We start from the raw sequence: 22056 nt of genomic DNA on the forward strand, positions 1-22056 counted from the left end.
CTCTGATGCACTGCAGTAATCAAACTTGGCTTCCTATATAAATGGACACATACAATAAAAGACAAGCCTCACAGAAAGAATTAGGCATGCACCTGCTCAGAATGCCGAGAAGTTAGAATTTTAAAAAACTTGAGGAGCTTCTTCCAAAGCACTTTTTTTGTCTTTTCAACATTTAGACATACAAACTACCTATGAATGCAAACATTTTGGAACTCACTAACTTGATTTTCATGCATCCATGTTACATTAGCAGTAAGCAGTGAACATGCTTATATGTTATAACAAATGGAATGTGAATAGAATTTTAGTTCAATAGTAGTGCCTTGTTAGTCAAAGGAACTACAACTATAATGTGTGAAAGTACCACACAAAGAGAAAAAATACCAATCTAGTCAAAAATCTGTTGCTTAATTAATAGTTTTTAAAATATTCATTTATATAACACTTCCATGCTAACTTCTCCAGAAAATCAAAAAGGAAGCTGCAAGTTGCTGGGACAATCTCCCCACTCGTGTATCCCTTCAGCCCCTCTGTGACTGCACTGTGTTGGCACTTGAACATCCCTGTACATACTTCCTGACCATGCAGCACCTTTTACAAACTCCTGTGTTCTCTCCCCAACCTGTGCAACACTTGTTAAGATACCCCAAAATGGTGGCTACCAGATAGACTGCTTTATTTTGCTGCCTTAGAAAGCTTCTGCAACACAATGCAGAGCTTGTTAAAGCAGCAAAATAAAGCAGTTTGTCTCTGGTCTGTGCAGGAGCCATCCAAATACAGCTGCCATTTTGTCCCTGCCCACAAACAGGCAGGCAAAAAATGGCAGCTGTCAGACAAGCTGCTTCATTTGCTGCCTTGGAGAGGCTCCACAGTACTTTACAAGCTTCTGAACACTGCTGCAATGCTGTGCAGAGTTTGTTAAGGCAGCAAAATGAAATAGTTTGTCCCAAGGCCCTGTGGTGGCGACCCAATGCAACCATTTTGTGGGTAGGACTAAAACATGGCCACTTTTGGAACTGTGCCACGTGGCCACACACACACAAAGTCATCCCAGCACTCTGGAAAGCCTCAGACTTCTTCAAAATGTAAGTGGTGATAACAGTGTTTTGCTTGGTGGGGTGGAAATCAGGCCTAAGGCTTGGAAGACCTGGTAGGAGTGGAAAAAGGCCTATTGGGACCCTAGACGCAGGAGGTGGAGCATCTTGGGGAGGGGCTTGGAGGGCCAGGCAGGTAGGCCTAGGCCTGTACTGGCTTTTCTACCCTAAAGGCACCCCACACTTTACTTAACGATGCACACATTCATTTTATTTTCATTGGGCAGATGAATTAACTTACTATTAAAGAGATCCTTTTTCAGGCTCACACAAAAATCTGAAAGTCTGACTGGCACAAAGAATAACAGAGATGATGTATTTATGGGGAAACACATCTTCCATATAATTTTCAGAGCATTTGCAGCCCTACTATTAAACGTGATTTCTGCAAGCAAGCTGTTATGTAAAAAGCATGTACTGCACAAGTACTATCCAAAAGGAACAGAAGTCTAAAAAAGGCAAAAACAAAACCTACTTGCCCCTCACAAAACCTCCACTACTATGGTCTCAGATAATTTAAGACAACCTTCAATTTTAATGATATATAGAACAACCCAAATCTTTTTGTTAAATAAATATAGTATATGCAAAGATTTATGCTAACAAACAAAACACCACTCAGGGTGATTTAATTTAAATCAAGTCGATTTAAATCATGATTTAAATCACTAGTAAAAAAGCTTCATTTAAAATTAACAGTCTGTTATTAACACAGCTGCTTGCAATTACTGCAGGTTCAAGTCCCACCAGGCCCAAGGTTGACTCAGCCTTCCATCCTTTATAAGGTAGGTAAAATGAGGACCCAGATTGTTGGGGGCAATAAGTTGACTTTGTATATGATATACAAATGGATGAAGACTATTGCTTAACATAGTGTAAGCCGCCCTGAATCTTCGGAGAAGGGCGGGATATAAATGCAAATTTTAAAAAAACTTGATTTAAATCATAATTTTTAAACAGCAACTGTCATCTCTGTCCCGTAGCGGCTCATCCTCTGACCCGCTGTTGACTCACCACCAGTCCCATTCCCTTTAATGGGATGGCTGGTGATGTGGCAGTGACACAACAAGGTGAGGGACATGACGGGCAGCAGATGAGTGGATGGCCACTAGCAGGTGCTGCCATGATGGATCTGAAATGACAGGTGCTCTTTAAATGTAAGGACTCATTCTTGCTGGTAATTAAAATCTTTAATATTATTATTTGAAAACAAAATGAAGGTTTCCTATTTAGCTTGCAGAGTTTGGATTCATTGAATGAGTTTACCAAAAATGTAAATATTGCAGAATACACAGCCTCATGCTACATAACTAAGCTCCATTTCATGCTGAATAAACTAAATTATTATTTTATTTTATTTATTTATTTATTTATTTAATCAAATTTTTATACCGCCCTTCTTCCGAAGGACTCAGGGCGGTTTACAGCCAGATAAAAAGACACCAATATAAATACAGAATAAAATAATATTTAAAAAACTTATTCAATTTGGCCCGAATTAAAATATCTTTAAAACGATAAAACCCACTAAAATTAAAGCCAAATAAAATCTAAAACCCTATGCCAGTCCTGCACGGATGAATAAATATGTCTTTAGCTCGCGGCGGAAGGTTCGAAGGTCAGGAAGTTGGCGAAGTCCAGGGGGAAGTTCATTCCAAAGGATGGGAGCCCCCACAGAGAAGGCCCTTCCTCTGGGGGCCGCCAACCGACATTGTTTGGCGGACGGCACCCTAAGGAGTCCCTCTCTGTGAGAGCGCACGGGTCGGTGAGAGGTCGTCGATGGCAGTAGGCGGTCCCGTAAGTAACCTGGTCCTAAGCCATGGAGCGCTTTAAAGGTAGTAACCAGCACCTTGAAGTGCACCCGGAAGACCACAGGTAGCTAATGCAGCCTGCGCAGAAGAGGTGTTACATGGGAGCCACGAGCGGCTCCCTCTATCACCCGCGCAGCTGCATTCTGAACCATCTGGAGCCTCCGGATGCTCTTCAAGGGGAGCCCCATGATAGCATTGCAGTAATCCAAGCGAGAGGTAACAAGAGCATGAGTGATCGTGCATAGGGCATCCCGGTCAAGGAAGGGGCGCAACTGGCGAATCAGGCGGACCTGATAAAAAGCTCTCCTGGAGACAGCCATCAGGTGATCTTCAAAGGACAGCCGCCCATCCAGGAGAACGCCCAAGTTGCGCACCCTTTCCCTTGGGGCCAATGACTCGCCCCCAACAGTCAGCCACGGCTGCAGCTGACTGTACCGGGGTGCCGGCATCCACAGCCACTCCATCTTGGAGGGATTGAGCTTGAGCCTGTTTTTCCCCATCCAGACCCGTATGGCCTCCAGACACCGGGACAGTACTTCGATAGCTTCGTTGGGGTGGCCTGGGGTGGAAAAGTACAGCTGCGTATCATCAGCGTACAGTTGGTACCTTACTCCAAAACCACTGATGATCTCACCCAATGGCTTCATATAAATGTTGAACAGGAGAGGCGAGAGAATCGACCCCTGCGGCACCCCACAAGTGAGGCGCCTCGGGGTCGATCTCTGCCCCCCTGCCAACACCGTCTGCGACCGGTCAGAGAGATAGGAGGAGAACCACCGATAAACGGTGCCTCCCACTCCCAAACTCCCCAGCCGGTGCAGCAGGATACCATGGTTGATGGTATCGAAAGCCGCTGAGAGGTCTAATAGGACCAGAGCAGAGCAATAACCCCTATCCCTGGCCCTCCAGAGACCATCAACCAACGCGACCAAAGCCGTCTCCGTACTGTATCTGGGCCAAAAGCCGGACTGGAACCGGTCTAGACAGTTTCCTCCAGGTATTGGGGTAATTGACGTGCCACCACACTCTCTACAACCTTCGCCACAAAGCGAAGGTTGGAGACCGGACAATAATTTCCTAAAACAGCTGGGTCCAGGGAAGGCTTCTTGAGGGGTTTCACCACCGCCTCTTTCAAAGCAGCAGGAAAGACCCCATCCAACAACGAAGCATTAGTAATCCTCTGGAGCCACCCTCGTGTCACCTCCTGCGTGGCCAGTACCAGCCAGAAGGGACACGGGTCCGGTAAACATGTGGCATTCAACCTCCCCAATAACCTGTCCATGTCCTCAGGAGCCACAGGATCAAACTCATCCCAAACAGTCTCAACAAGACGCGTCTCCGACCTCTCACCTGGATCTATCCAATTTTGACCAACCCATCCCGAAGCTGAACGATTTTATCGTATAGATAACCACTAAACTCCTTGGCACGTCCCTGTAATGGGTCATCCCGCATCCCCTGTTGAAGGAGAGAGCGGGTCACCCGAAACAGGGCAGCCGGGCGGTTATCTGCCGATGCAATGAGGGAGGAGACGTAACAACGTCTCGCTTCCCTCAATGCCACTAGGTAGGTCCTACTATATGACCTAACTAGTGTCCGGTCAGCCTCCGAATGGCTGCATCTCCAGGCACTCTCTAGGCGTCTTCTCCGGCGTTTCATCTCCCTCAGCTCCTCAGAGAACCAAGGAGCTGGACGAGACCTGTGCCGGGTCAGAGGCCGCAAAGGCACGACCCGGTCTAAGGCCCCAGCCTGTTCCCAAGCCGCGACTAGTTCTTCAGCTGTGCCGTGGGCCAGACCCTCAGGGAACGGCCCAAGCTCCGTCAGGAACCTCTCTGGGTCCATCAGGCGCCTGGGACGGAACCTACGTATTGGTCCCGTCTCCCTGCGGTGTTGAGTGGCGGTCCGAAAGTCCAGACGAAGGAGAGAATGATCTGACCATGACAAAGGCTCGATGACTAAATCTCCTAAGTCCAGATCATTCAACCACTGTCCAGAGATAAAAATCAGGTCCAGTGTGCTTCCCCCAATGTGAGTAGGGCCATCAACTACTTGAGTCAGGTCCATGGCCGTCATGGAAGCCATGAACTCCTGAGCTGCTGCCGATGCCACGCCGGTCGATGGCAGGTTGAAGTCCCCCATGACCATAAGTCTATCTAATGTATCTTAATGTATCTTAAATGTATCTTAATGTATCTTAAATAGAAAACTACCTTTAGATAGATTTTTACTCTAAAAGCATTTTATTAAAATAAATTTGATTAAAAAAATTGATTTAAATAAAAAATCTGGTTTAAAAAAAAACACATCTATTTTTATCCATCCTGGCATCACTTAATCTTTATGTAGCAATTTTCAAGCGAAGAAAAACCCATAAAATAGTCTGACTGGTGAAATAAGATTGGGGAAAGCAATGGACAAATTGATAAGGAGTTTAAATTACTACAGGATTTGCAATTGTGGGGATACTCCATGAGGATACAAATATTACTAGCATAATAAACTTTTAAATATTGAGGCTGTAATGTCAAGCTATACTACCTTCTGGATAAATATCCAGTCTTACGGAAGTGAGATGTATATAGGCTGCTTTTGCAGTCTATTCAGCAAGATCGATCTACCCATGATATGGACTGATAAAATGTTCTGGTGAAAAATTTAAAAGAAATATGCATCATGGCTAACCACCCTTCAGGTTCCTGCCACTTGCAGCTGCTAAATTAGCTTGCTTTTGTGTAGAATATCTACCACTTTCTGCTTCTAAAATCCAGGTCTGCTTCTAAAAGAGCAGCTGCCAAACTTAAAACTAAGGCTCTCAGGTCCTCCAGAACTTCAAGCACAGAGGAGGACGGACGCTGAGAGGTGACTAAAAGCCCTTGAAAAGCAATTTTCAAGGGCTGCAAAGAAGCATGACAAGCTGCCAGCTTCCCCCTTGACAGCTCCAAGCACTTTGTGCGCTTTTCCTTCAGAGCCACAAGATGCAGTTCTTCTGGAGGAACCACTAGGGGGAGCAGGAGAGTTGTCTCCTGGCTCCATACAGCTTGACAGAAAAGAAAAAAATGTGGATCCTTTTGCTTGTATAGCAACTGGAAGGCAGGACAATTCTGACAGGTCAGCTCCTGTCGCTACTTTTACTCCCACTACAGAGGGGCTCCGCCCAGTGGGCAGTCAGGAGCCTGATATATCTCAGGATAGGAGACTTATAATTGCTCAAGCCATATCCCAAAGTATTGCTGCAGGCTTTCAGAAAACCTACTACCCTGACTCCTTTGCACCGGAGGGCATGTCTTGTTTTCCTCCTTCCTTGCCTTCTGTCAGCAGACCTGACTATCAGGAACACCATTCCCACAGCCCTTCAGGGGGAAGTCAGGAATCCCTTTGGGGCAATGACAGGCACAGAGATCTAGAGCTCTCGGAGGGTGAGGACATCCTCACTGGATCCTCTGGCCTTTACTGCTTTTCCCTCCAGCCCTTTTTAAGTCTTTACTTCACAAGGCTAAATCCACTACAAAACTGGAAACGCTGGCAATGGCATTGGAGGCTCCTCAGGATCCTCCTGAAGCCCTCTCCGCACCACTGAATCACTTTGTACCTGTCTCCAACAACCCTGTCTCCAATGACATCAAAAAACGGGGTCTAATGGAAAGGGCCATCCAACACATGTTGGATATTCAGGTCATAGAGCCAGTTCCGTTAGACCAAAGGAGACAGGGGTTTTATTCCATCCTGTTCACCGTGCCAAAGCCTTCGGGGGACAGGGGGAGAGCAATTCTGGACCTAAAACTTCTGAACCCCCTTCATCTATAGAAAATTCAAGATGTGCTCCCTTGGACGGCATATGGTAGGGCAACTTCCTGGCCTGATAGATCTCACAGAGGCCCACCTCCATGTGCTGATTCTGCTGGCACGTTGTTGGTTCCTGAAGTTTCACTACAGAACAAGTCACTATCAGTACCAGGCCTTACCCTTCAGGCTGGCTTCAGCCCCCCGGTGTTTTACCAAGGTTCTGGTGGAACTGGAAGCTCATCTGAGATCCATCCCGGTCAGGCTCCAGTGCTACCTCGACAACATCCTTGTCCGAGCCTTGTCTCCATCACAAGCGGCAGAGGATGTATGTACAACGGTTCAATTATTACAAACCCATGGCTTCTCCATAAATTTTAAAAAGACATCTGGCACCAATGACACGAATTCTTCATCTCAGGGCAACGATTGACACCTCCCTGTGCGAGGTGTATCTGTTTCAAGAGCGTAGGGACAGCTTTGATGGCTCTGGTGAATCAGGTGCGGGAGAGGCGCACGGTGCCCGTGGCACTGCTATCTCAACTGCTGGGGAAGATGGCTTCATGGGTTTCCATTGTTCCCTGGTCATGGCTGCACGCCCGCCCCCTGCAGGGCTCCTGCTTCCCTTCCAGTGGTCCGGGAGAAGCAACCCAAGGGTCAGGATTCCGGTATCATTGTTGGTTCTTCGCTCACTTCAATGGTGGACAGCGCCAGCTCTGGCCAAGGGCTGTCTCTTCCGGGAGCCCAACAGGTTGCTGCTTACATCAGATGTCAGCCTGGTCGGCTGGGGTGTCCACTTACTGATCCATATGGTGCAAGGGTGTTGGACACTGGCAGAGTTCGCCAACAACATAAATTGGTTGGAGCTCTGGGCAGAACATTTGGCCTTTCATCATTTTCAGAGTCTAGTCAAGAGGCATCATGTCCTGATTATGACTGACAATGTGGCAGTGCAAGCCCACATAAATCAGCAAGGGGGCACCCATTCAAGGGCGCTTGTGGATGAGATGAATCACCTGGGGGCTTGGGCAGAGGCTCATCTTCTCTCCCTGAAGGCAGAGCACATCACCAGATCCACAAACATGCAGCCGGACTCCTTGAGCAGGCACACGATCAACCGTTCTGAATAGACACTTCACCTGGACATCTTCCAGATGTCCCAGAGATTTGGTCGGCCAATTGTGGACCTGTTTGCCTCCCCGGTGAATGGCCAAGTACCACGCTTCTTCACCAGATTCATGATCCCAGGATCGGAAGGGACCAACGCCCCGCACTGCCCTTGGTCAAGGGGCCTTCTGTATGTCTTTCCACCCCTTCCACTCATTCCTGCTGACTTCAGGAAGGTCCTAGTGGAAAAGGCAGAAGTCCTGCTGGTGGCCCCTCACTGGCCCAGGCGTCCATGATACGTGGACCTGGTGAGTCTCTCGGTGGCGCGGACCTGGTGGATCCCTCGGGAGGTTTCCCTCAGTCAGGGGGTCCTGGTCCACCCGGAGCCTCAGTGGCTTCAGTTGACCATCTGGCACTTGAGGGGAATATCTTGAGGGAGGATATGGATATGGTGCTTGACAAGGACTATTGACCCTATTGCAGCTTCTGTGCCACAGGTCCTCCAGGACGGGCTGGATAGGGGTCTCTCACACAACACCATCCACAGGCAAGTGGCAGCCCACTCCACGGTATTGACTAGCGGGGAGTGGGACCCCGTCTCACCATCCAGTGATTCGACAATTCATCAGAGGGGTGGCTAACTTGCTTCCGCCTGTGGTCCATCGATATCCCATTTGGGATCTGACTCTGATGCTGCAGGCGCTTACGTCGACATCTTTCAAGCCACTAAAGACTACTACATTCCATTATATGATGCTTAAAGTCGTATTCCTAGTGGCCATAATATCGGCCAGATCTATTTCAGAGCTAGCAGCCCTGTCAGTCAGAGGCGACCTCTACATATTCCATTCAGACAAAGTGGTTCTCAGATTAGACCCCTCTTTCATTCCAAAAATTAATACCTGCTTCCATAGGGCCCAGGAGATTGTCTTACCTAACTTTTGTCCAGGGCCTTCCCATGCCTTGGAAAGACAATAGCATAAATTAGATGTTCGCAGGGCTCTCTGTATCTACATCAGGAGGACGGCCTAGGATAGGAAAATGAACTCCTTTCAGCCATCCTCTGTAGAGTCATCCCATCGACTGTTGGCAAATGGTTAAGGGCCTGTATAGCCACAGCCTACCAATCTTAGGCTCTCCCTTTACCCAGACGGGTAATGGGGCACTCAACTTGGACTGCAGACACTACCGCGGCTTGGGCTACCCAATCCTCCATTGAGGAAATTTGCAGGGTGGCTACCTGGGCTTCCCCTTTGCCATTTATTAGGCACTATAAGTTAGACTCCTTTGCGTCGGCCGACGCAGTCTTTGGGAGAAGGGTCTTACAGAAAGTGCATTCCACGGGGGGGGGGGAACTCCAGCACACACTTCTTCCCTCCCTTGAGACAGTAGACTTTGGTAAATCCCATTCTTGGACCCTCCCACTATCTCATTGGAGAAGCCACATTGGTCTTACCTGAGACGTTCCTTCTCTGTGAGATAGTGGAAGGGTCCAAAACCACCCTTACCGACTGACTGGGCCAGAGTCGAGGGCAACTAATCTCGTGTAAAGACTTTATTCACAGCTACGCCATTGTTGAAACTGGAGCCAGAGAGAAAGGCACCTGGGCGTGGCTTCAAGTTTTCACTCAGTCTCTGGGCAGAAAGGACATCATAGAACCCATTCTTGGACACACACCCCCACTATCCCACAGAGAAGAAACGTCTCAGGTAAGACCAACATTCCTTTTCACTCTCAATACTGCACATTGCTAAAGCAGCAACTGTGATAGTTTTGAGCTGTTAGGAAGAAAGGATAGCACATATAATAAAAAAAAACCTATTACAGTATACCAGTCTATGTCTCCAGGGGAGGGAGTCTCCAATGGAATGCAAGTTTTTCTGGTGCTTATTATTTTCCTACCTGTTCTTAACCCAGTTCTTTGTCAGCTTTATTGTGCCAATGCCAGAAATCACAATGATTGCCTAGGAGTCTAGAAGCTTTTTCAGAAATTTGAAGCTATAGTTTCAAAAACGTAACAGTACTAACTTTGAAACTCATGGTTTTGGCATCATGCACAACAGTTTAAGGAATTGATAGAGAACTCATGGTTGCATAATATTGGAATTTTACACAATCTGGAAGATAGCTCAAATCTCATTTCACCTTCAGAGCCTGTGCACACAGAGGAATGCAAATAATTATTTAAATCACTGGATGCACAATTCAGTAACCTACCCAGTGCAAAATAGACACTTAATTGACATGAGGTGATAGAGGTGGGGAGAATCTCCTAAAGCTAAATCATTTCCTAATAAATAACCAATGGCCATAGATCTCAGAACCTGAAGATGAAATGGAAAATATTACTTCATTTTCAGAGGGATTCATTCAGTAAGTGTCATGCTCAAAAAACCCCAAGAAAGGTTGACATTCTTCTAAGCAGTTTCTTTTATTGTTCCTCACCTATACATACAAATCTTGTCAAACTAAAACAGCTTATTTATACCATGAAATATATACTCTGGGAATCATTAGGGAGGAGCCGTTCTGACCCTTTTTCTCCCATACAAACTATCTAAACTGGGCTGTCTCCTGCTATTCTGGAATGTAGTTCCTCCATACTAGGAAGCTGGGCAACATTCCTTCCCAGAAAGGAAGTTAGCCAGAAGTAGGCAAACCACAAAGAAACACTCCTCATGAGTCAACAACAAGATTGAAAACAGAAACTGAGAGGAGTTGATGGGAAGATGCATATTGGGAATTAATATAATAGGACTGCTAACGTATTTTTATTATTTTAATGTGTGATTAGCTGTCCAGATCACATTTGTCAAATTGATTGATTTAATAAATAATAAATTGATTTAATGAATACAAGTAAACACAGCAGTCTTCCCAGTACTGGTTTTACTCTTAGAAGGAGCTATAAGAGATTTTTCAGTGTGTGCTTCACTTGAACCTTCACTGAAGCAAAGTACCCTTTCAAAAATTATCAAAATCCTCTTCACTATTGCTTAGCAGCATAAATATAAACTATTGTGAACAGGATCACATGAGAAGACACAAGAATCTATTAAGAGGATCAGAATATTAAAATGTTATTCCAATATCTATTCTGATCAGTCAAAAAGAGAATATAGAATAGAGATTTCCATTGAAGCCATAGTGAGCTAGGCATCCCTGTTGGTGGGTTGGAATTTATGGCTGAGATTGGCAGCTGAATCCTGGATGATTGCCAGCAAAATCTCTCTGGAGAAAGGAAAAATCATGGGATTGTCCTTGCACTTTCTGGACATCCACTTCCTGTGCTTAGACTGCAGGAATCAAAGTATCTATGGTCAACTTATATTGCGCAGCTAGGAGTCAAGGGATTCCCTCTAAGCTCACAACTGTAACTCAGCCTTTAGGGCATCGGTTCTCAACCTGGGGTCGGGACCCGGTTGGGGGTCGAATGACGATTTGCCAGGGGTCGCCTAAGACCATCAGAAATATGGGAAGTATACTTGCAAGTTGAAGAATTGCTCCAATGGTTGACTTCACAAGCCAGCTGCAGGCTCTTCAAATCGCTAGCCGAATTTGGCTTCAGGCGTGATCAATTAAAAAAGAGAGAAATCTTTGCTCTGATGTCTCCCTCTCAAGCCAGCTGCAATCACTCCCAATCGCTAGCCTAATCTGGCTTCAGGAGCGATAAACTTAATAGGGGAAGAGTCTCCGCTTTAATGCCTCCGTCCTCAAGGCAATCGCATGCAGTTCAGATCGCTAGCCAATATGGCTTCAGGCGCGATAAATTCAAAACGAAAATAATTTTATGGTTGGGGATCGCCACATCGTGGGGAATTGTATTAAAGGGGTCGCCACATCATGGGGAATTGTATTAAAGGGGTCGCAGCACTATAAAGGTTGAGAACCACTGCTTTAGGGAAACCTTATTTAATTATCTTTGGAATTATTTTTTGCTGTTTTGAAATATCAAGAACCTTTGGCAACATCAAGCTTTTATTGCATTCACTAGGCAAGTCTCCTCCTTTAAGAAAGTTTTAATTACTGTATGATTTTCAGGACTCAAAAAATATTACTTTTTGGAATTAACAGAAAAAGTATGTTTAGTGGATTGATTTTAGAAGATTAAAATGGATTGAAGGTCCAAATGGATTTGGAATAAAAATTTAAAATATATTATAAAAATCCTTCTCAAGGAAAAGTGGTATTGTTTGAAAAAAAAGATAGGATGGGACTTTGAAAGTCTGAACAATAGAAGGAACTAGAACAAACTAAAGAAAAGAATATTTGCATTCAACTTGTTAACAAAGAATGGAACAAAATACTTTAACAGTGGATGTTTTGAAGGATATGGACTTAGAAATCGATTTTAAGAATGCTGATATCATAGATGGGTAGTTATTAATGATGTCATAAAAGAACTATCCTGGATAACAATGAAATTGATTTGAATGTGGATTTTAAAATGCCAAGTTACAAGAATGATTTGAAGGAACATTGGACTTACCTGAACGTTCTTTCTATGTGCGCTGCAGGAGAGTCCAAGTTCACTTCGTCTGATTGGCCAGAGACTAAGTTGCAAATTCTTTGGCCATGCCTCCTCCTCCCGTCCAAGCCTTAGTTTTTTCAACCAAGACCAGGAACTGGAGAAGACGTAGTCCAACCAATAAAATCAACCACTCCTGGACCCCGGACCATAATAGAACCAGGATGGGATTGGACTCTCCTGCAGCGCACATAGAAAAAACATTCAGGTAAGTCCAACATTCCTTCTCCTGTGCGCTGCTTGGAGAATCCAAGCATGGGACACACAAGCTAAATTGTTGTAGGGCGGGAGAGATAGGTCCAAGGTCCCCTCAGCCGGCAGGACTTGCTGTAACACTCGTCTCCTGAATGCTGCCTCCAAAGAGGAAAACCTGTCCAATTTTTAATTACTCACAAAGGGTGAGGGAGAAGCCCAAGTGGCTGCCCTGCAAATATCCAGGATCAAGGCCTGCTTAGCCCAGGCCGCCATGGTGGCTGCACTTCTGGTTCAGTGCGCCATGATATGCGATGCAAGCTTTCAGCCAACGTCCAATGGTGGATGGAGACACCTACCTACCCACAGACCTGGGCTGAAATGAAACGAACAGAGATTCCGTACGTCGGAATGAAGCTGTGCGCTTTATGTACGTGTGTAGAGCTCTGCAGACATCTAAGGTACGCAAGCGTTTTTCGGTTTTTCTGGGTTTTGGACAGAAGTCTGGTAGAATAACGTCTTGTGCTCTGTGGAACCAGGTGTTAATTTTGGGAATAAATGTTGGGTCTAAACGGAGAACGACTCTATCTGGGTGAAAGATGCACAAGTCTTGTCACACCAAGAGGGCTGGCCAGCTCTGAAATCCTGTGTGCAGAGGTGATTGCTACTAGAAAGGCAACCTTGAAGCCTGATGCTGGCTGACCCTAAAGGCTCAAATGGAGGAGATGTGAGCACCTGCAAGAAGACCAACAGATCCCAAGTTGGGTATCTGTGGACCGTTGGGAGTAACAGGTTGGACACTCCTTTCAAAAAACTATGTACCCTTGGGTGCTGAGAAAGAGGAACTGTTCCTTCGCCTGGTAGGATGATAGACAAGGCAGCTATCTGCCTGCAGAGCGTATTCATGGATAATCCTTTATCAAGACCCAGTTGCAGAAAGTCCAAGATTCGTGGAACAGTTGCTGGTGTAGGGACTACTTTCTCCTTGGCGCACCAGTGACAAAATGAAGCCCATGTGGCCTCATATATCCTGTTCATTGACACCCTTCGGGAGGCAAGAATAGTCGAAATTACTTTGCCTGAAAAGTGTCCCTTCCTGAGGATCTACCTTTCAAGTGCCAAACAGCCAACTGGAGCCACTGAGGGTCCAGGTGTTATAGGGCCCCCTGGCTGAGGGAGATCCTGTGAGGTGGTTATTTTCAATGGGCGTAAGATGGAAAGCATCACCAAATCCACAAACCACAGGCGTTGCGGCCAGTGAGGAGCCACCATTAGCATCTCCACCTCCTCCTCCAAGATCTTCCTGATGACCCTCAGTATTAGGGAGGTTGGAGGAAAGGCGTATAGCAGTTTGGCTGACCATGGGCAATGGAGAGCGCTGATCCCCTCGGCTGCTAGTGCTCGAAACCAGGAAAAAGATCTCGGAAGTTGAGCATTCTGTGGGCTGGCAAATAAATCCAGGACTGGAATGCCGAATCTTTCTGTTATTTGGTGAAATAGGTCTAGGTGAAGTCACCATTCAGACTGGTCAATGGTTGTTCTGCTCAACCAGTCCACTTGGGTGTTGGACATCCGGAAATGTGTTCCGCTCGTAAGGACTGCAGATGCTTCTTCGCCTGGAGACATAGGTAGTTTGCCTTGTGCATAAGGACCCTGGAGTGGTACCTCCCTGCCTGTTGACATGCGCCTTGGCTGTTACATTGTCCATCAGTAGAAGCATGTGCTGACTGGACAATTCGGTTGAAAAATGGCAAAGTGCCAGATGAGCCACTCTCAGTTCCAGCCAATTGATGTCGTTGAGAAGGTCTTGTTGAGACAACCGACCTTGAGTCACTCTGGAATTCAGGTGGGCACCCAAGCCGAAGAGGCTGGTGTCTGAGGTCAGCACCAGTCGGGAAGGTTCTTGGAAGGAACAGCCTTTCTCCATGATGGCTGATGTCAACAGTCCAGGGAGCGGAGAACTCGCTTGGGAACCCTGACTATGGACAATGAATTGCTGCGCCCTGATCTCTGACTGGGTAAAAGCAGCCATTGTAGAGCCCTTGTGTGCAATCGAGCCCAAGGGACTATGGCCAGGCAGGATATCATTTTCCCTAACAGTTGGGAAAGAAGCAATAAGGGAACTAGCTCTAAAGAGTTGATCCGTCTCACTATCTCCCTTATGCTGGCTCAGCGTTCCTGAGACAGGAATACCTGTGATGTCAGAGTGTTGATCACTGCTCCTAGATGAGTTAGCCTGGTGGATGGAGCCAACTGGCTCTTTTCCCAGTTCACCAAAAACCCGTGAGCCTGGAGGGTCCTGTTCTGCCTGCCTTAAGGATGATGACTGAATTAATGTGTCATCCAGGTAGCACTGCACTGCATCTAGTAGCTTTGTAAAAGTTCGCAGGGCCAAGGAGAGACCAAAGGGAAGTGCTCTGTATTGCCAATGGTGACCCCATATGAGAACCTGAGGAACTTTCTGTGGGACAATCTGATGAGAACATGGAGATATGCCTCCTTGAGATCTATTGACGTCAAAAGATCTCCCTGTCTCATGCAACCCAGGACAGTATGTAGGGATTGCATTTTGAACCTTTGTGTACATTGCGTTGCTTCAAATTCAAAATGGCTCTGTGTCCCGCCAAACGTTTGGGTACCAGAAAGAGGATGGAATAAAAGCCTAGACCCCCCTGACCCACTGGCACACGCTCGATGGCCATGATGTCCAGCAGATGCTGACTCTTGGCCTCCATTAGGGCCTTCTTGGCGGCATCTCTGGGAACAGGGCACTGAATGAAGCGTCGTGGAGGCCTGGAACAAAATTCCAGAGTGAGCCTCAGCCTCACTGTTTGTAGTGCCCAAGCATCGGTAGTGGTAACCCACCACTGGCTGACAAACATATTTAACCGGCCACCAATGGGAATTTGTGACTGAGAGTCACTTCGTGTGGTGGTAAGGATGGGTACTACCACCCCAGAAGGGCCACCAGGATCGTGACTGACGAGCCCTGTTTTGGAAGGATGACCTGTCCTGCATCTGATCAAAACCATGGGGAAATGGCTGCAGGTACTGTGCGGTGGAGAAGAAGGGCTGCTCCTGTAAAAGGGGGTAGCTCTCCTTTCCGTTCTCTTGTAGACATGAGGAAGGGCCTTCCTTTTATCTTTCCCTTCTACTAGAATAGGATCTAACGCTTCCCCAAAAAGCTGGCCCCCTTTAAATGGAGCTGATGCTAATCTCAATTTGAATCTCATGTCTGCATGCCATTGGCTTTGCCGTAACAAGCAGTCCAAAGGGCAATTCTGACCCTTCCTGTGGCTCGTGGCTGACCGGCGAGCAATTTAGCCAACCACGCAGCAATGGCAACCATGACAGCACTCACAGGGCCGCTCCCAATGCAGAAGGCAACTCCCCCACTCAGTGTTTCAACCATACACCATGTTTTACAATCAAAGCTCTCATTTTTTAAAAAAAAATATGCCCAATTTCCAAATTATAATTAATTAATGAAAGAATCAAATCAAATTATGTCTGTCTAGGCCGACTGAGTTGAACAAACTGAGGCTCAGCTGGGAGGAGGCAGCGTGGCCAAAGAATTTGCAACTCAGTCTCTGACCAATCAGATGAACTGAACCCATGCTTGGACTCTCCAATCAGCGCACAGGAGAAAAAAGATATGCTAGTTATACAAATGGAAACTGGTGATGTCTTAATAACTTATACAAATACCAAAGCAGAAAAGTGACTTTGATAACCTTTTTTTACTGCATGTTCAAAAGAGATGATTCTGTAAGGAGACAAAAATCAAGTGTTTGTAAGCCGCCCAAAGTAACTTCACTAATGAGTTGGGTACAATATAAAAATATTAAATAAATAAATATAATTAAATCTTGATGGTAGAGCATTACCCATAATTATTTCATTATAGGTATTGCTACCTCAACAATAACTTCTTTAATTAAATAATTGATATACCAGGAATTGTGCTATTGTTTTAAAAATACCATAAAACCCATACCAAACTTTCGAAGAAATTTCCATGTGACCACAGCATCCACCTGCCCTGCACAACATCTCCCACCCTGAAGTAGCCATCTTGGGCCTTGCTGTGTTTGTGATGCAGCAGCCACCAGCATAACCTCCCTCACTCCACTGCACCAGCCACTTACCCACCCACCAGCTTCTGAGCTGGCTGGGACTTGTGACTTCTGCCAGCTTTCCCATTGATTTTGTTTGTTGGAAACCAGTAGGAAGTTATCACAACTGTAATTATAATAAATTTCAGGATAAAGTATAATCCATTCATGAAATGTTTCCTCATGTTTTATTTTTTCTATTTTGAAAATTATTTTTCACTGTATACTTTAAAGAAAAGCTATAGATAAGCAAATAGGGAACATAGAAAAAGAGAATGTAATATAGATAAATAAACCAGGGATTTGAAAGTATCATGTAGGCTACAGTATGTCATTAATTAATTGTAAACAATTAAACATATTGTATATATCAGTTTATAAAAGGGGTGGGCAATTAATTTTCCCAAGGGGCCACCTAAGAAACTGGGAAGGCCAAAGCAATAGGTTGTGGAGGATCAAATCAATAGGGCTGTGCAGATACAAAGGTACACACACATGCACATACGTAAATTGAAAAAAGAATAACAGTCACCTTCAAAATAAAAGCAATGCACTTATATTGTATGCATGGCATACACTTATTTACAATTGATTTCTGATTGACCTCATGTGGTCTGAACATAGACAGCCAAACAGCTGAATGTAGCTCAGGGTCTGTAAAATGCCCAGCTCTGGCTGGTTTAAAGAATCACTATTGTATCAAACTTGAGCTAACACTTAAATATCAAGCACTATAGTCAACAAAATATAAATTATCAATTGGAATTATATGTTGTAGTAGGTTGCAGTCAGTGGTGGGATTCAAATAATTTAACAACTGGTTCTGTGGGCGTGGCTAGATGGGCATGTAACTGGGTGAGCATGGCTAGGTGCACATGTGACTGGGTGGGCGTGGCCAACTCAATTTCACTCACGGCAAGGTGGGGCGGCACCTTGCTCTCAGTAACATCAAGCCACTCAATCACATGACTGATGCTGCAGAGACAGGGCGATTTCCTACCTCACCCCACTCTGCCCTTGGGCTGACAAAATAAAAGCCCATCTAAAGAGTATTGCCTGCCTGCCTGCTGAATACTGGCAAAAAGAGAGTGGGAGGAAAAAGAGAAGGGCCAATGGAAATAACCCGTTTTTCGCACCATGCTGGAACGGGATGGGGAGGTGGGGAGGGAGAGCAAAAGGCCTACTCAGTCCGTACATACTCACCAGTACAACAGCGAATCTCTCTTTCAGCTCACCGGTTCAGACATTGGGAGCTTGGCCAATTTTCTTCCAGCGCTCGTGCAGGGAATCCCAGGACTGGGATTGCATGCTTTTCACTCCAAGCAGCCCGGACTAGAAAACACATGGCTGGGGTGGGTCACATGAGAGTTGCAAGCCCAGCTCTGGCTGCAGACATGCAATTGTGAGGGCAGGCTTTTTCCAACACCATTCATAGAGGGAAACAGAGATGAGTGCACCAGAGTACTGACTTCCAGCTCTCGTGTGGGGAACCCAGAATTGCAACTCAGTTTGGAGCTTGTTAAGAAGGACCATTCCTCCACCCCAGACATGCGTTTTCAAGTCCAGGCTGCTTGGAGTGAAAAGTATGCAATCCCGGTCCTGGGATTTCCCTGCATGAGCGCTGGAAGAAAATTGGCCAAGCTCCCAATGTCTGGGCTGCTTGGAATGAAAAGCTGTTCCCCTGGCCCCCTGCCTGAAAGTGACTCAGAGAGTGAGGGGGAAGGGCCGTCAGGGCCCCTTCTGCAGGGCCAGCCTCTCTGGCTCAGCTCCAGGAAACAGAAGCAGGCCAGGTGGAAGAGGTGACGAGGCCTCTGTCTCCTGTATCTCCCCCCGCCCAGGAAACGCTTCCAGACCCAGTTGTGGACAATCAGCCCTGGTTAGATCCCAGGTTTCTTAGACAAGAGAGGCAGGAACAACAGAAGCAGGGGTGGGGCAGGCCTAGAAAGTGCTGAGTCATGGAGCCACACCCCACAGGGTATAAAAGCAGGAGGGGCTGCTATACTACTTCGTGACGAACGAATCAACTGACTGGAGAACACTTGAGCTGAACTATCTGACTGAGCATTTGGCTTGAATTGCTGTTTCTCCTGACTTCCTGGTTGCTCTGGTAACGAGCTCTGCGACGCCAGCATCAAGGAGAGAAGAAAACCTTGGCAGACAAACGTTGGTTTGCTGCCAGAGCTGATAGTTGTCTTGGACTAAATTGCCGGCTAATTGAGTCAGTTCGCATGCCTCCCGGACTTAGGTGGGGGACAGAACAAAGGCATGCTGTCAAGTCCCAATTCAGGGCTCACTATACCTGGGGGTGGGGTGGGGGCAGGGAGCTGCAACCATCGGAGCTGGCGAGTCCAACGGCGAGCAAGGCTGCGGCAGTCATGGCAGGAATTGTCAGGACAGCACCATCCTGAAGCTCATCAGCAGACAGTCCTCCTGGCTGGGTCTGGCTACGAGCGGCACCAGCAGGCAATAGGGTGCGCAGCCACTGGAAGTCCTATCGCCTCTGGCCTTTCTTTGCTCCGGCCACACACCCCATTGCCTGCCGGTGCCTGTCTATCTAGACCCGTTCCAGTCCGGTTTCTGGCCCGGTTACAGCACGGAGACGGCTTTGGTCGCGTTGGTGGATGATCTCTGGAGGGCCAGGGATAGGGGGTGTTCCTCTGCCCTGGTCCTATTAGACCTCTCAGCGGCTTTTGATACCATCGACCATGGTATCCTGCTGCGCCGGTTGGAGGGATTGGGAGTGGGAGGCACCGTTTATCGGTGGTTCTCCTCCTATCTCTCCGATCGGTCGCAGACGGTGTTGACGGGGGGGCAGAGGTCGGCTCCGAGGCGCCTCACTTGTGGTGCCGCAGGGCCGATTCTCTCGCCTTTGTTCAACATCTATATGAAGCCGCTGGGTGAGATCATCAGTGGCTTCGTGTGAGGTACCAGCTGTACGCTGATGACACCCAGCTGTACTTTTCACACGGGCCACCCCAATGAAGCTATTGAAGTGCTGTCCCGTGTCTGGAAGCCGACGGGTCTGGATGGGGAGAAACAGGCTCAAGCTCAATCCTCCAAGACAGAGTGGCTGTGGATGCCGGCATCCCGGTACAGTCAGCTGCAACCGCGCTGACTGTTGGGGCGAGTCATTGGCCCCGACGGAGAGGGTGCGAATTCACGCCCTCCTGATGAACGGCTGTCCTTTGAAGATCATTTGGCGGCCGTCTCCAGGAGAGCTTTTACCAGGTTCGCCTGGTACGCCAGTTGCGCCTTTCTGGACCGGGATGCCCTATGCACGGTCACCACGCCTCGTGACGCCTCGCCTGGATTACTGCAATGCTCTCACATGGGGCTCCCTTGAAGGGCATCCGAGACTGCAGTTAGTCCAGAATGCGGCTGCGCTGGTGATAGAAGGAGCCCTCGTGGCTCCCGGGTGACACCTATCCTGCGCAGACTGCACTGGCTACCTGTGGCCTTCCGGTGCGCTTCAAGGTGTTGGTGACCACCTTTAAAGCGCCCATGGCATAGGGCCGGGCTATTTACGGGACCGCCTTCTGCTACCGAATACCTCTCACCGACCTGCGCCTCACAGAGAGGGACCTCAGGGTGCCGTCAGCTAGGCAGTGCTGCCTGGCGACGCCCAGGAAGGGCCTTCTGTGGGGCTCCCGCCTCTGGAACGAGCTCCCCAGGACTTCGCCAACTCTCGGACCTTAGAACCTTCCGTCGTGAGCTTAAAACACACTTATTTAGGTGCAGGACTGACTAGGTTTTTAGATTTTTAAATTTTTGAAATTTTAAATTTTATATTGATTTTAATTGGTTTTGGTAATCAGGCTGGTTAGAATAAGTTTTTTATTAGTGTTTTAATCTGTATTTATATGTCCTTTTTATATGCCTGTTAACCGCCCTGAGTCCCTCGGGAGATAGGGCGGTATACAAATGTGATCAATAAATAAAAATAAATAAATAAATAAATAAATGGCCAGAACCAGCCAAGAGGATGGTCTGTTGACGAGCTTCAGGCGTCACTGTCCTGACGTGTCCCACCATTCTATTGGCCCATCACCACTGTCACCGTCCTCTTCTTTGGGCCGGCCAAAGCTGCTAGGAAGGCACCATGAGGTGTGTGTGCCTGTTTGCTTGAGGCCGAGGAGGAGAAGACTTGGCCAAACGTTTCTGCCTCCCTCTCTTCTGACACTGGCCAGGAAGGTGAGCAGCCCCCTGACCAGTGGGACAAGTGTCCTCCCAGTGGGGTCGTGCTAGCTTGGCCTTGTGGTTCCTGGCCAGGGGGGAGAGAGTGCTCTCCCAGGCAGCACAGCCACACGGCTTCTCAGCTGGCATTCAGAGGCAAGTGGGAAGCTCCAGGAAGCACAGGAATGGAGCCGTGGCACCAGCAGCAAAGCAAGACATAGCAAGACAAAGTTATCTGGGCTGAGTTCGATCCTGTGACTCCCAATGACATGGACAAATTGTTGGGCAGGTTGAATCCCACCACATGTTTATTGGACCCGTGTCCCTCCTGTATGGTACTGGCCACACGGGAGGTTACACGAGGCTGGCTCCTGGGAATTACTAACGCTTCTTTGTTGGGGGACACTTTCCCCACCACCTTGAAAGAGGCGGTGATGAGGCCCCTCCTCAAGAAGCCCTCCCTGGACCCAGCTGTATTAGCGAACTATCGTCCAGTCTCCAACCTTCGCTTTTTGGCGAAGGTTGTTGAGTGTGTAGTGGCGTATCAGTTTCCTCAATACCTGTTCCAGTCCGGTTTCAGACCCAGGTACAGCACCGAGACGGCTTTGGTCGCATTGGTGGATGACCTCTGGAGGGCTCGGGACAGGGGATGTTCCTCTGTCCTGGTCCTGTTAGATCTCTCGGCGGCTTTTGATACCATCGACCATGGTATCCTGCTGCGGCGGTTGGAGGGATTAGGGGTGGGAGGCACCATCTATCGGTGGTTCTCCTCCTATCTCTCTGACCACTCGCAGACGGTGTTGGCAGGAGGGCAGAGATCGGCTCCAAGGCGCCTCACTTGTGGGGTGCCTCAGGGGTCTGTTCTCTTGCCTCTCCTGTTCAACATCTACATGAAGCCGCTGGGCGAGGTTATCCGTCGTTTCGGGGTGGATTATCACCTGTACTCTGATGATACTCAGTTGTACATTTCCACCCCGAACCACCCCAATGAAGCCGTTGAGGTGATGAGCCGGTGTCTTGAAGCCGTGCGGGTCTGGATGGGAAGGAACAGGCTCCAGCTCAACCCTTCCAAGACTGAGTGGCTTTGGGTTCCGGCGTCCCGGTACAGTCAGCTTACACCATCGCTGACTGTTGGGGGGGAGGTTTTGACCCCCAAGGGAGGAGTGCACAACTTAGGCGTTCTCCTGGACGATCGGCTGTCCTTCGATGAACATTTGACGGCCGTCACCAGGGGACCATTTTATCAGGTTAACCT

The 22056-nt window shown here is 47.6% G+C and overlaps 1 protein-coding gene across 9 annotated transcripts in view; it reads right to left on the bottom strand.

The window, feature by feature from the left end:
* KIAA0232 (KIAA0232 ortholog) overlaps positions 1-22056 on the bottom strand; it is a 77319-nt gene that overhangs the window by 41565 nt on the left and 13698 nt on the right. The gene's annotated exons all lie outside the window — the stretch shown is intronic.

The sequence above is a fragment of the Ahaetulla prasina genome, chromosome 3, assembly GCF_028640845.1.
Source record: "Ahaetulla prasina isolate Xishuangbanna chromosome 3, ASM2864084v1, whole genome shotgun sequence".
NCBI lineage: Eukaryota > Metazoa > Chordata > Lepidosauria > Squamata > Colubridae > Ahaetulla > Ahaetulla prasina.